At 44.5% G+C, this 13595-nt stretch overlaps 1 long non-coding RNA gene across 1 annotated transcript; it reads right to left on the bottom strand.

Moving 5' to 3' along the window:
* Nucleotides 1–2566: 2566 nt before the first annotated feature.
* On the bottom strand, nucleotides 2567–12748 carry LOC120756043 (uncharacterized). The gene is made up of 3 exons (XR_005701992.2): nucleotides 12649–12748; nucleotides 11555–11637; nucleotides 2567–3952 (listed from the first exon to the last, which is right to left on the bottom strand). It is a non-coding gene; the product is annotated as an uncharacterized LOC120756043 (long non-coding RNA).
* Nucleotides 12749–13595: the final 847 nt, after the last annotated feature.

Genomic DNA, 13595 nt, shown 5'->3' with positions numbered 1-13595 from the left:
AGGGCTAATTTTTAACCTCTTCCAGCTGCACAGTCAGCTGGCTCATTCAGACCTGTTCCTCCAGGCAGCTACCAAGTGACAGCTTTCCTTTCCTTTCCAGTCATGCACGATTTGAAGGATCCTGCACCAAGTAGAGTCTCATAGAGCTGCACAATGTGCTCACCTCCCCAACCTGAAGCTATGCTAGGGAAAAAGAAAAAGACCAGAGGACTGCAGAAGGCACATGTGCCCAGAGAGCTGCAGGAATGGATGTCAGAGGGAAGGTGAGATGAGTGCAACACAAGTATCTGAGAACAGTGGCATTAATTTGGTATCACTGTGAGTCTTAGTGGTCTGCAGGAGAGGTGCCAATGTCACAGCCAGTGCTGATTCACCATGACCCAAGGCAGTGTTTACAGGTTCTTGGAGAGCACAGCACTGGCTAGCATCCGTCCTTGAGGTCACCAAGGAGCAGAGCACTGGCCAATGTAAGTCCATGAGCTCTCTGGGGCCCAGACTTGGAGAAGCAGACACCAGCACACACTACACTTGCTCCTTGCTGTTAGAGAGGATCTGCAAAGCAGAACCAAACCCTGGTGGGACACGTACCTCAGTTATTACTTGGTTCATGCAAGGACCCACAGCCTTGCAGTAGCAGCACCTGACACCCAAGGCACAGGGACAAGTGAGTGTCATGTGGGGCCCCACAGCATGGTCTGAGCCCAAACAGAACAGATCCTGCTCTTCTCTCAGTGCCCAGTCATATGCTCTAGTTTATCCAGCTTGCTAGCTCTGCAAGCTCAGAAAAATGTGAAAGAAAATATAATTTATAAAAAGGGAGGAGCAGATATTTTCTAGCATAACAATTTAACCAGCCCACTCAAAGCATTCAAGGAGCACTATTCGAGGAGCTGTTGGAAATGGTGGGAGAAGGTGACAAAGACCTTTGGGTGGGCTGGGGGGGAAGATTTTCTGTCTGGTGATGAGTAGTTGCTAAAATGCCTTGCCCTATGAAAAGAGCCACACACCTCTAGGCTGTATTGAGGGAACAGCCACTTGAAATTGCAGATATCTAAGACAGGTAGTGCCTGCTCTCTCCCTGGCTCCCTCCTTCAGCCTTCCCTGCAGTGGTACCCTGTGTCCCCACAGCCACAGGGCTGCACCAGGACTAATGCTGGCACAGGGGAGAACAGGTTAACACCGGATCCAAGTGTCTCTGTGCCATATGGCTGTGGCAGGAGTCTAACGGCAACAAGGAAGAAAGATTTATATCTTGCTGAGAAACATTTTTTAAAGTGTGTGAAGCTTGTCAAGCCTCTTTCTGGAGCTACATCCTTTGGACTTTTCATTTGAAAAGCAATTTTCTCCTTTTCAGTTGAAGACGTATTACCAGAGATATGATCAGCTCTGAAAAACACCCCTAACCGAGGAAAGGCTCAAGTGTAAATACTTTCCCCACAGATGTAGTTTTGAACAGAACTGGGTTTGAAAAACATAAGAAAAGAAAATCAAAACAACCAGGTTGCTAATATCTCTGAAGGCAGTGAAGTCTCAGCCTCCAGCCCCTGCTTCCAGTGGCCAAGCTCAAGCATGAGAGAAACTTTTCCAGCTAGATAAGTCTAGAAGGGCAAATTTTAACAATTAACCTGCCTAAACAATAGCCCCAGCATTGCTAGAGCAGAGTGTTTGAGAAGTCAAGAGCAAAAATCAGAAGAGCGGATGAAACAGAAGTGGCAAGGGAACCATGCTCAGACATAAAAGCAACCATATGTTCTACTTAAAAATAATTATTCTGAGCTCAGCTGTCCTCAATACCACTAGTATTGGAGCTGGTTATGTTATTATGTGTTCCTTTTATGATAAAAGAAATAAAACCACTACTGTAAATACCCTTCAGCAACAAAGTAATGAAGGTTTCTCAGTTTTTCTCCACATTCCTGAGCCCTGGGGGATTAGCCCATCTTTAAGGCAGTCAGCATAAGATGCCCTGCAAGAACAAACACAATTATTTCTAGTTGTCAGCTTTGGGGCTAGTGCACTCTGTGGCCAGCTCAGCCTGGTTTGAGTCCACCTACCCCAGACATCACACACCAGGTGTGAGAACCCACTTCTGCTTTCATCACGCTCTTTGTTAAGCCATCACCTCTCTCCTAATGGAGGAAGAGGGAAAGGGGACCTGTCAAAAGCAGGATGGAAGATGTTTCTGCCTTACCAACACTACAGACTGAAAGTTCCAGAGAACAGGAAGGTGATATTTTCACAGCAGAGAGAAGGACACCAATAATACAGAAGAATACACCCTGCAGCCCTTGTGGCCCCAGTGCTATAATATGCATTTCTGGGCCAGCTAATAATAGCACAATATTGATAAACAGAGGGCTGGGACTAAGCTGGACAGTGAGTGGGGAATGTGATGACGACAAAGGAAAAGCTGATGTGGGAGGAAGCAGGAATTTATTAATATGAGAAAATTAGGAACACGTAGCTAACTCCACTGTCAGCTGTCCACTTGTGAGTGAAGGACATACGTGGGCAGACCGGCCAAGGTGACAGCCTGGCTGCAGGAGATTTGGAGAGTTCACCACCACAGAGGTCAAGTGTCAGGTCTGGGACCACAGTTTGATGGGAGGAAACGACTTTTGTTTCTACAGGGCTCAGTTTAACCCAAAGCAAATTGAAACAGCACAGCCCCACAAACCCATCATTCCAGTGCTGGACTGCAGTGCAGACCATCGGGATGTCCTGCAGTCCAGTCCCCAAGGAGGAGAGGGAAAACAGCTTTCTCACTGCCATGTCCTCCCAACCCTGCATGATGCCCAGGGCCAGGCTTTTACACAAGTGCTGATTTAACAGGATTCTCCACCTTTTGCAGAATCCGGACCTTCAGAGATTCCCCAGGGTGAGGCCATGGCAAAGAGAAGAGAGAAAAATTCAGCAATAGGGAATCTCACCCCCAGCCAGGAGAGTCACAGTCTCTCTGCATGCCTGTTAAGTGCTCTTCCTGGGAAGTAAATTGCTAGTAAATAAAGACTTGATTTGTTTTTTCCCAATCTTTTCAAGCACTTGGTAGCTTTGAAGAGGGATGGGCTAATCTAGTTTTTGTTAGGAATTAGTGAAATCTTGCAGTTCTTGTTTACATGTCAGGCTCTGAGGAGCCAGTGCTGAGCCCAGACTGTGCACAGCCATCAGTGGGCCTCAAGCAGGCTGTGACTTAACCATTGGAGGGGAGAGAGAGTTGGAAAAAAATCCCTTGTGGATTCCTGAAATGACCACTGGCTGATTGGATCCTGAGGTGACTAATAACGATTTGGACTTATTTGACTCTGTGGCTTTACTGGAAAGTTAACTCCCCCATTGCCAGCATGAAGAGGCTCCCTTCCCTTGCTGGGTTCCAGGGAAACACAGAAGCAGTTCAAAATAACAATTTACTTCAACGCTGTAAATGTCACAGCAGGGATCATGGGAGGGGGAGTAGGGAATTTCATTTGATCTGTGCTGAAAAGTCCTAACTAGATTGTGTTCAGATCTGGCAGCTCAAAGAGGCCTCACAATAGGTGGGACCAAGATGGGAGAACAGAAACACAGTGAAGCGGAGAAATTTAAGCCAGTCTCTGTCAAAGCATAATGCAAGCTGGGCCTTAGTGCACCTTGCTCCTGCTCAGCTTTGCTAATTATCCTTCCTGAGTCAGTCAGTTGTTTGCTTGGCTTTAAAATATTATTTCCCTGCTCTCTGATTGAAACCTATTACGCTTGTTCTCCAGGCTTCACCTGAGAGGAAGGCATTATCAGCCTTCAAAACCTCCTGCATTCCTCCTTCATGCTCCTGTTCCTGCACCACATCATCTTTGGGCAGCCCAGAGGCATCAATTAGAGGATAATCCTGGGGCACTCATACGATGCCATCAAGAAGCTGCCGTGTCACCTCCTCACACCACTTCCTCGGCACTCATCCATTCCTGTGATGCCCATTTTGCTGGAAGGGAAGAGCAGGAAAACAAATGTGACCTTTGTTTTTCCAGGACCTGCTGCAACTCTTTGCAGCAGCTCTTTCTGTCAGATCAGTAAAAGGAACTGGCAGAAAGGAGCCTGTTATTCCAGTTGTGCCAGCCACCTGATGAGAGGAGCAATCGATCCCAAATGCAAATACAAATGCTACAAAATAAACAAGAGTCCTTGTCCTTAAAAGAAGTTTGCAATCAGAAAATTGCATTTTTTCCTTTCACAGTAGCAAGGTTGAAAACGGAAATAGATTTGTCAGTTGAATCATGTGAAGATGCTTAGCCTGCAGATTTCTCAAAACAATACTGGGATATTTTTTGAAAGTTGGAGAAGAGGAATACAACCAAGCTGTCTCCTTCTACTCCTTTTCTAAGCATCCTTACTTGCATTATCAGCAGAGGTATGGAAAAAAATAACAGAGGAATTCAGTAAGCTCAGAAATGCTACACTTTTTCTATCAAGTTCTTAATTTTCCAACATGAATAATTTCAAGTGGGATAAAGAAAACAATCTTTTTTTTTTCCCTTAAGAAACAAATAAACAAAGAAGCCACCCACAAAGCATAACATGACAAGTCGTCCAAATCATGATTTCAAAGTGAGCATTTCATGTAAACCTAATGTCTAGCTTTGTGAAATTGCTCCTGAAAAAAGGCTCTAAGCCACAAACAACTCAATTGTAACACTTTCAGACCTGGAGTTCTCAGGATTTGGGACTGTTTTGGGACTTTTGGGTTCTCCCCCTCCCTAATTTCCTACTTTACTACAGCAAATATTTCAGGGAAGTGTATAAATGCAAATCAAAATCTGCTTTCAGAGCCGACTGTAGTTTTCAAGTACACAGTGATGAGTACGGAGAGGAGAAGGATCTGTCTTGATTTTTTTGTAGCTTTGTCCTGAATCACAGAGAGCAGATGGGTAATTTCAAGCAGAATGATTTTTATTTCTGATTAAGAAACACACTGAACAAATGAGAGCAAAAGCCAAGTCTCCTGCATAGCAAGTCCCTCCTATGGCAGTCCTCGAAATGGACCATGAAAAGCATCCCTGCCCTTGCAGACCCCTCACAGATGGGAGACTTCAGAGCATTGCAGTGACCCTTCATAGCTATATGCACAAAACTTATAGACCTGTCCTTTCCTTCATGGACAATCAAGGATGGATGAACAGTGAAAGGCAAAGCTCTTTTTCACTCTGTTAATATAAGTGTAGCCAATTCTTCTTTTCTTGTGCAGAGACTCTGTGTTCCTGTACTCAGTGTGCAAATAAGACAGTGCAATGTTATTCTGACTTGCTCTCTACCCCTCTCCAAGTGGCTATAATAGGGAATAAACATTTCTATGAGTACATCTTGCTCTACTCTCCAGTATTTCCTTCAATCCCTTAGCCATGATTTACTTAAACAATTATTTCTACACTTATACAATCCTGATGCTAACTGACTCACCTGCACCAATTAAACCATTGTAAAGAGATTATCTCCATTTAATCCTTATTGTCCTATAGATACAAATTAGAGCAGCATTTCAAATACACACAAGCCAGCTCAACCTTTGTGTTTAACTTACAGTTTTCTTGCTTGTTGTTATGTGGCCTCTCTTGCCTTAATGAAAATATTTCTATTGTTTCCAATTCCAAAACTCAAATATTACATCTGCACCGATAGAGTTCATCTGTTCTTATCCTATGCCTCTCCATATTCCCTTCTCCACCTGTGTCTTCTCTTTTACCAGCTACCCAGACTGCACCACCCTTTTACTGTGCAAATACCTCTGAGCAGCTCAGACACAGAACCACAGGGGGGTTTGTACCTATCCACTCAGAATAATCAGAGGCTCCATGAGAGGCAGCTCTGCTGGACACCCATTTCAGCCAGGGCATGGAGAGGAAATAATTAGTTCACAATGGCAAGGACTCTTTTGACTGTTAATATTTCTTTTCAATTTGCATATTTAGGAAATAAAGACAATGACCACATCCTCTCTTCTGTAGCTCTTCCTCTTTTATCTGTTACGTCATACATTAGGCTGCAGACTCTTTGCTCTGTGCAGTGTTTCTGTTCCCAGTTTGACATGGTGAACTTCCAACCTTGATTTCAGCCTTAGTGACATGATAGTAAATAACGAGTAACAAATAAACCGTAATAAATTTCCCTCTTTTACTGAACATATCTGAAGCAAACAGGCTGCACAAGAAGCACCCTTTGTGATTATGTGAAACTGGTGGATCTAATACTCCAAGATTTCTTTAAACCTCTCCAAGGCAACACCTGTGCTCCACCCACCAACTCTACTTTCAGAAAATAATGAGCAGTGAGAGAAAATGAAAGGGTTAATTTCTCTCCGTCTCTGGCTAACCTTTCCAGGCTATTTGGTTTCCTCTCAGACTCCAGCCCATCGGAGGCATGCGAGGTGAAGGATAGAATTACACACTGGGCATGTTTCCTGTACTTAGTGGGTGGATAGAGCACAACTTCCGCACTAATAATGTCAAGGTAATTAGGACATCCTGCAAAACCTGTAACAGGGAAGAAATAACCATTGTTTATTATCATTTCTATTGCTGAGGTGGTGGGCTCCCCTCTTCTTGCCTTTTGTTTTGAGCTCATCTCTACTTCTGCAGATACACAACTAGTCCAAATACAAGAACCCCAGTATTCACCATATGGACTTGGGCTAAAATCTGTTTTCTTTTTCCAGTACCATAATTTCTCCTAGCCCTGTCTAAGGGCCTGAAGCAATCACTGAAACTGGCACCTCTGTCCCTCATAAAGTCTCTGGGCCACTGGACTGCAGAAACACAACTCTGGCTCAGGGGTGAATTAATTTATGTAGCGTGGCCATGTCTAACAAGATGGATCAAGAGCACATTTTGCACACCCCCTTCTGCAAAGCAGACTCTAGTCTGATGGTCAGGACACCTCTTGGACAGATGAGTCAGGGTTCTAGAAAGGCATCTGTCCTCTTGAGAAGACCCCAGAGTGCAACAGTTTGTTACTGGTGTTCTGTCTCCTGGATTCTGCTGGAAATAAATGTTTTTTGCTTGACTCTTGAAAGAAATGGCACCAACACTGACCTTCAAGTGTTGCAAAGCCCAGCAGGCCCCAAATGAGCCACAGGATGGGGTAAAATTTAAATTATTCTTCTCAGTTTCTTATTGACTCCCTTAAAAAGATCCTTTATTTAATGTGGACTTTTGGTAGATGCTTTTTGGAAGAGTGGAGGTCTTCATTTGCCCTTTAGGAGGGTAGATTTTGGAGAGAAGTAACAAACTTTCCTTGAGGCCATTGAATATAGCTGGGAAAAAAAGCAGGGAACTGGGAAATGGAAACTTTTTTTAGATCTCTATTTCACAAGAATTTCAGCATCAGACTACTGACCCTGTGGCTTTGCTATGAACTGCCTCTCCTCTGACTAAAAATATGCCAAGGTTGAGATGGCTGTGTACTGGGAACCAGCCAGTTCCAGTGCAGTCCCAGCTTGGTCGTGCAGCCCAGGCTCCCTGTTAGGGCTCCACAGTGACCAAGGGGAATGGATGGGAAATGAGACAACTGTGACACAATGCACGAGCCTTTGCCTCTAAAAAAGAAGGATCCTTTGCTTTTCTGGCTGCATTCACCACAGGCTGTGCCATACACAGATGCCAGCATAGCCCATCCCATACCACAGGAAGCGTCTATGTGGTCAGATGCAGACAGTCATATGGTACCTCTGCCCTGCCAGAGGGCCGGGGGCTGCTGAGCTCCTGGAGCCTTTTACATGCATCAGCAGGGACCATGCCAGGATCACTTCAGGCTGGGCAGAGAAACGTGACTGTGCAGATGTACCCTGGCCTGGCGCTGCTGGCTACACTGCCCAGCTAAACTGACCTTCTGTCCACGCTGGAATACAGATAATGATCTGTTAAATTATTGCTCTTTCCTTTCATAAGGTTCCCTGGCTGCTGAGTGCTGATGTCCATAAGCGCTTTAAGGAAAGCAACATTGATTTTTGCTCAGGTGGAGAATCTCAGGATGCCACGTGTCTCTTGTTTGCTTCAACAAACCCATTTCCAAGAGTCGTGGTTTTGCACACATTGCCGGCACAGCCTGCATCAATATCCTGGGGGGGATTGTGTTTCTAATTAATGACAGAGTCCTCCTAAAGGTGTCTCTATTAAGCTTGTACATAAGGGCACTCTGCTAGGAAATGTCCCCTCCCTCTCACATGGCATAAGCCGTTGCCATCTGCAAAATATATTGACAATAATGCTGAGCCTAAATTATTAAGTGCAGTGTTGCTGGGCTTGTGGGGACAGCCACGTGTTGTATATCCTGTCTGAAGGGCCTTGCGTGTAATGAAATTCTGCACTTGCTTTTTGGAACTGCCAGAATGCACTTGTGATTGTCAAAAAAATTCAGCCTGTAAAAGAAAGCTTTGTATTTCAGATGTGAGACAAGGAAAAATTTTCTTGGGTCCTCAAATAATTAAAGATAACTCTGGAAGAGTCTGAAAAGGGGATACTGTGAAAATAAGTTATAGAATAAAACTATACGAGATTGCTAGCAATCAGAAGATAATGGTTGTCCATAATAATGCTTTTCACCCTGCAAAATAACCCTGGTGTCTAAAAGCTGGTTTTCACTCAGAACTTACTAACATAATTATAATGCTAAAAATACTTGTATAGCTCTGCTTGGACACCCTTATTTTAAGAAAATTCATATAGGGTGGAAATACGTGTGTAACATGAAGTATAATTATTCTGGTAAAATTCCCTTCCCTCATTAATAAAAACCTCACACCTTGTCTGGTTTGTTATATGCACTGATTTTAGGAGCAATCTCTGACCTGCAGATAAAAGAAAGAGCATATCCATCTAAAAAGGCAGGTCCCACATCTGGTGAGCTTCCCTCAGATGAGAACCAAAAAGCTGAGACTTGCAGAAAAATCCACCTTTCCACAAAAGTCTGGAAGGAGGAGTTTGGTGGCCAAAGTGACTAAGTAGCAGCGATGCCTTTGGTCTAGCTCACTGTTTCCTCTCTGCTGCTACAACGTGGGAACAAAGCTGTGGGATAACTGGGGGTGGGAGAGCCGCAATGGTTGGTCTGGGTAGTGCCTTTTCCTCAGAGACTGAGAAATTCATATACACAGCAGCCTGTGCATCTCAGCCTTCTGGAGGAGTGCAGGCCAGCCGAGGTTAACAACTGACCCTAACCCTTCTGCCTGGGAGTGGGCTGAACTGAGGCAGAGGCAGCAGAAATCCCTGCTGACAACTCCAGAAGGATCACCTAGTGATAGACTTTAGCTCCACCTAGCCTCTGAAGATTGGCCCCTCTGCTTGCCAGACTTGCCAGGCCACTGAAAAGCGAGGGTTTCATGGGGCTCCAGGATTTTCCATCCAGCCACTGGACCTGGGGGTCATCAGTGAGCAGTCCATGACCATTCCCTGCCTCAGCGCTTTGCTCAACTCAGCCGACCATGACACAACTTTCATGGCTTTCAACCACTTCCTTCACAATGCTGCCTCATGGATATCCCCATGAGGAATGCCACTTCCTTTACTGAGCTTTTCATGCTATTTCTTGTCATGCCCAATTAGCTATTCTCCTGTCTGGCTTACTCAGCCTTTAAAGACAAGCAGCTCCTAAGAGAGGCAGGTGCCACAAAGCACTCTTATGAGTCCAGCATTAAGACACTTAATTGCCACAGAACTTCAAATCCCAAGCAACTATTAATAGCTATGAAAGAAATGCTATCTTTTGCCCTAGAGACTCTCCACTACTTGTTTGTAAGTGAGAGCTTTTGAAAAAAGGCAGAGCTGTCATGGCCTGGATAGAGACCAGAGTCAGTTCTGCTCATTGACTGCCTTCAGTTTCTCCCCCAGCCAAGTTTCTAACAGAGAAGCAGCTGCCCAAGACTCAGAGTTCTTCAGATGTTGATTTAATCTGTGCTTACAGGTGTGTCTTCCCACAGGAACCTGGAGATGTTGGATAGATATAGAGAAGAGCTTCTGGTGGAGGTAGTTTGGATCAACCTGACTATCTGCTCACAGCTGCTGAAGAGAGCAGGACAGGATGCAGCGAGTGAAAGAAACCTACAAAATAATGTTGGCCATAGGCCCTTTGAAAAAAATGTTGTGAATTACCAGTGGAAACCCTTCAGGAGAGAAATAAGTCACAGAGGGAGAGCCTCAAAGCAGGCTAGAGACATTCCCTCCCCAGCTGTCAGGCAGGAAACAAATGCAATTCACTGCGCAGTGCAATGCAACCAACACATCTCCATGGGGACAAGCATCATGTCAGGAAAGGATGTCCAGAAGGGATGACTGATGACAAACAAAAAAACCTGAGATGCCTTGTAAGAACCTTCTTTAGAAGTCCTCTCTGATTTTGCATGGTTTTACAGGCCATGAATGGATCATGTTGCTTTACGTGATGCTGTCTGATGAAGGAGCTCAAGCACTCAGAACCTCCACAGAGCCTCACTGAGTGGCTGAAACAGTCATAGAAAACCTGTGCAGGAGCTCAACCCAGACACATTGAGACTTTCATCAGACAATGGAAGGCCACACAAAATGTACAATCTTCTAACACCCTCAGAACAGAGGTGAAGTGTTTTCACAGTTAGTGCAGCTTTGCATAGCTTCAGTTGACGAGAAAACCTTAAAAGTGCTCTTCTCATAAAAGCAGCCACAGAAGAGATATTTCCCATTTCAGTTCTCAGTCTGCAAACAACACAGAGCTCAGACTTTGCTTATGAGACAGCCTGGATATCAGGGATGAAGTAAGTTTACTAATTCCCCTAATTCATGCCTCCCAGCTCTTCGAAGAAACCAGCAGTCTCACTAAAGACATTTACTCATGCTATCTTTCTCATGCAGAAGAGAAGCAGAGCCATTCCCCACCAAGACCATCTAAGGGACTTGCTGACAGACCCCCACCCCACCTCCACAGACACCTTGAATGATTCTGCATTTCATCAGTGCCTTGTCCCAAATATGAGGGCTTGGAAGATAGAACAAATAGCAGAGATAGTCTTTCAGCCTTGCATGGGGTACTCATGAAGTCATGTCTGCACTGAAAAAGTCTCGACTGCGTTTTTTTCACCTTCAAATCATCCTTAGGCCTGATCCTAAACAGCCCCATTCCTGCCAGGACACAAATGTGTCCCAGCGCCATCTAGCCAATGTGCCTTAGAAACACACAGCAGCACCTGGAGAGCAGACCCCAGTGCAGAAGTTATCCCTAAAAACACAAACCCCTCACCATGGAACCCAACACCCACAGCTGCATTGCCAGCTCTGGGTCCAACCTACACCTTGGCTCACCAAGTTTGCGAAAGGCCTCTTAAATTAAGTTGAACACGATGTTCAGTACCATTCAGAGACTGAGTTTCCATGCCTTCACTACCAAAAGCAAAAAGACCGCAAGGGAACTATTGTGGCTTCAACTAATTTTTGTTTCAGATTTTTTATTTCCTTTGAATGAAAAGCAAGAAGTGAAACCTTAGGGTGACAGTGCAGTGTAAATCCCCAGACAGACCAAATCAGATGAAAAACGGAGTCTCTGTTTGGCTCCATAACGTGGCATGACCTACCTCAAAGCTGGACCTTACTGAGAGGGAAGAATTTGCAATCAACTCCAAGCAGGAAATCCAGAAAGATCTCGAAGGTAGGATGGCTGTAACAGAGGTGGAAGGAGAACCAGCACTAACACAAGCTAGCAGATTTCATTATGGACTTGTTTCCATCAGTTTAAGCCACTCTGAGTCTTCTTCCTACCTGCCACAGACTGCCCTCAGCTCTCTCGTGCGGCTACTGACCATCAGAGGGTGAGGTGCAGCGCCAAAGTGGCCTGCTGATCCAGCTGAAAACCAAAATACTGGAAAGGAAAAGTCTTGGAACAGGTAGAAACTAATCTTTCTCCCCATTCTAAGTACCAGCACCAAGAATGGAGGTGGCAGGCAGACATAGCCAGGTGTTCAAGGGAGGAGAGGACAGCTGCTTTTGGCTACAGTGCAAACCTAAAACATAAATCCACACTCCAGCACTCTAGAGAGTCCATTTTAATTTGGAACAGCTTGCTAGAGTACATGTTCAGCATCCCCACTGAGCATGCTCATCTATGAGCTGAACTTCTGTGAAACAGAAGATGACATAGAGGAAACAGAAACTGAACTGCAGTAGCAACATAATAGCACCACCTGCAAGGTGACATGTTTGAATGCTGACCTGTTTTACTGAAAGTTTGTTCTGCACCTGTCAGACATAATAATAGAAATAGATATTTGCTTCATCAGCTGCAAACCACCCTGCTTTGCATGCACTGAGGGTCCTTAGCATTGATACGATACAATAAAAATAAATTCCAAGGTAGAGTGGTTTACTTATATTAACTGAGCCAATAATATTTCAGAATTAATTATGGAGGTAATTATACATTAAAATATGAGAATCATTACACTGCACAATTCCTTATGGCCTAATGTGGGTACAGGCCATTAAATTTTAGTGGAGGGAGCTGTGTGACAGCAGATTTTTCTTTTTATCAAACACTGTGCTGGATATCTGTGCATGCTGTAAAGCTGGGCTGATGTGAAGCATTGAACATCCCAGTAATGAGTTTCTGAGATTATGATTTGTGAATGTTTAATTTTAGAGAATGTGGGAGTGGCAGCCCTTTTCCACTCACCTGAGCAACATCAAATAATTTCAAGAGTGTCCTGCACTTCTGAAAAGAATATCAGCCTCAAGTTGGTCCACCTTGGTTCACTGGTCATGGAAGACTGTAGCCTAAATCTACATGTTGAAATGAGACATCCTTCCCAAATGAACACTTCCCTTTTTTAGCAGGGAAAGCTGCAAGGGAAACAAAGCATAAAGGAATACTGTAAACATCAATTTAGAGACTTAAGCTTGATGCCCTCTACCTGTGGGGTTCCCTGCAGCAGTATAAGCATCAGTTGAACGTGGGATGTACTTTTAGCAAATATCTCACCCTGAGGGGCTGGTCTCTCCCAGCAGAGAGGAGCCATTCAAACATTTCCCCCCCAGTCCCCAAACACAGATGCCAGGCAGTGCAAAGGGCACAGGCAGTTCCTGGCAGTGTGGAAACAGCTCTCAAAGGCCAAGTCATGGGAGAGTGACTTGAAATGTCTGGATTTACTTGTCCCTGGGGCCACAATTTCCTCACTGCAGCATGCAGACAAGACCGATTTTCCCAAACTTCTCTCTGGAGAGACAAGGTAACAGTTCAACTTTCACCCGTTGTCTGACTCACCCTGTCTAGAAGATTCATTGGACTGGCAAAAAGCAAAGGCATGTTATTTACATGGGTTATAACCCATCACAGGTTTAAGAATTTGGCCTTTTGATTTGTAAATGTACCTTATTTTAATTTGTAAGGATTTTAGTCCAAACTGGAATCTGTGCTTTCACAAACACCGGAAAGCAAAAGGCTAAAATTTTCAGTCCAGGCCCATCTCCAAGTCAGAACTTGGTGAAGAAACCACTGACAGGACCCAGTATTTCCATCTTTTTTTCAGATCTTAATGCTGATAACATCCTTCCACAATGTTACATGAACTTTGATACAACTGCTCAGTGGGCACAGAGAAGGTGACAGTGAATTTGCAGATC

The sequence above is a fragment of the Hirundo rustica genome, chromosome 8, assembly GCF_015227805.2.
Source record: "Hirundo rustica isolate bHirRus1 chromosome 8, bHirRus1.pri.v3, whole genome shotgun sequence".
In the NCBI taxonomy this organism is placed as follows: domain Eukaryota; kingdom Metazoa; phylum Chordata; class Aves; order Passeriformes; family Hirundinidae; genus Hirundo; species Hirundo rustica.
This window is presented reverse-complemented; position numbering and strand designations above follow the sequence as displayed.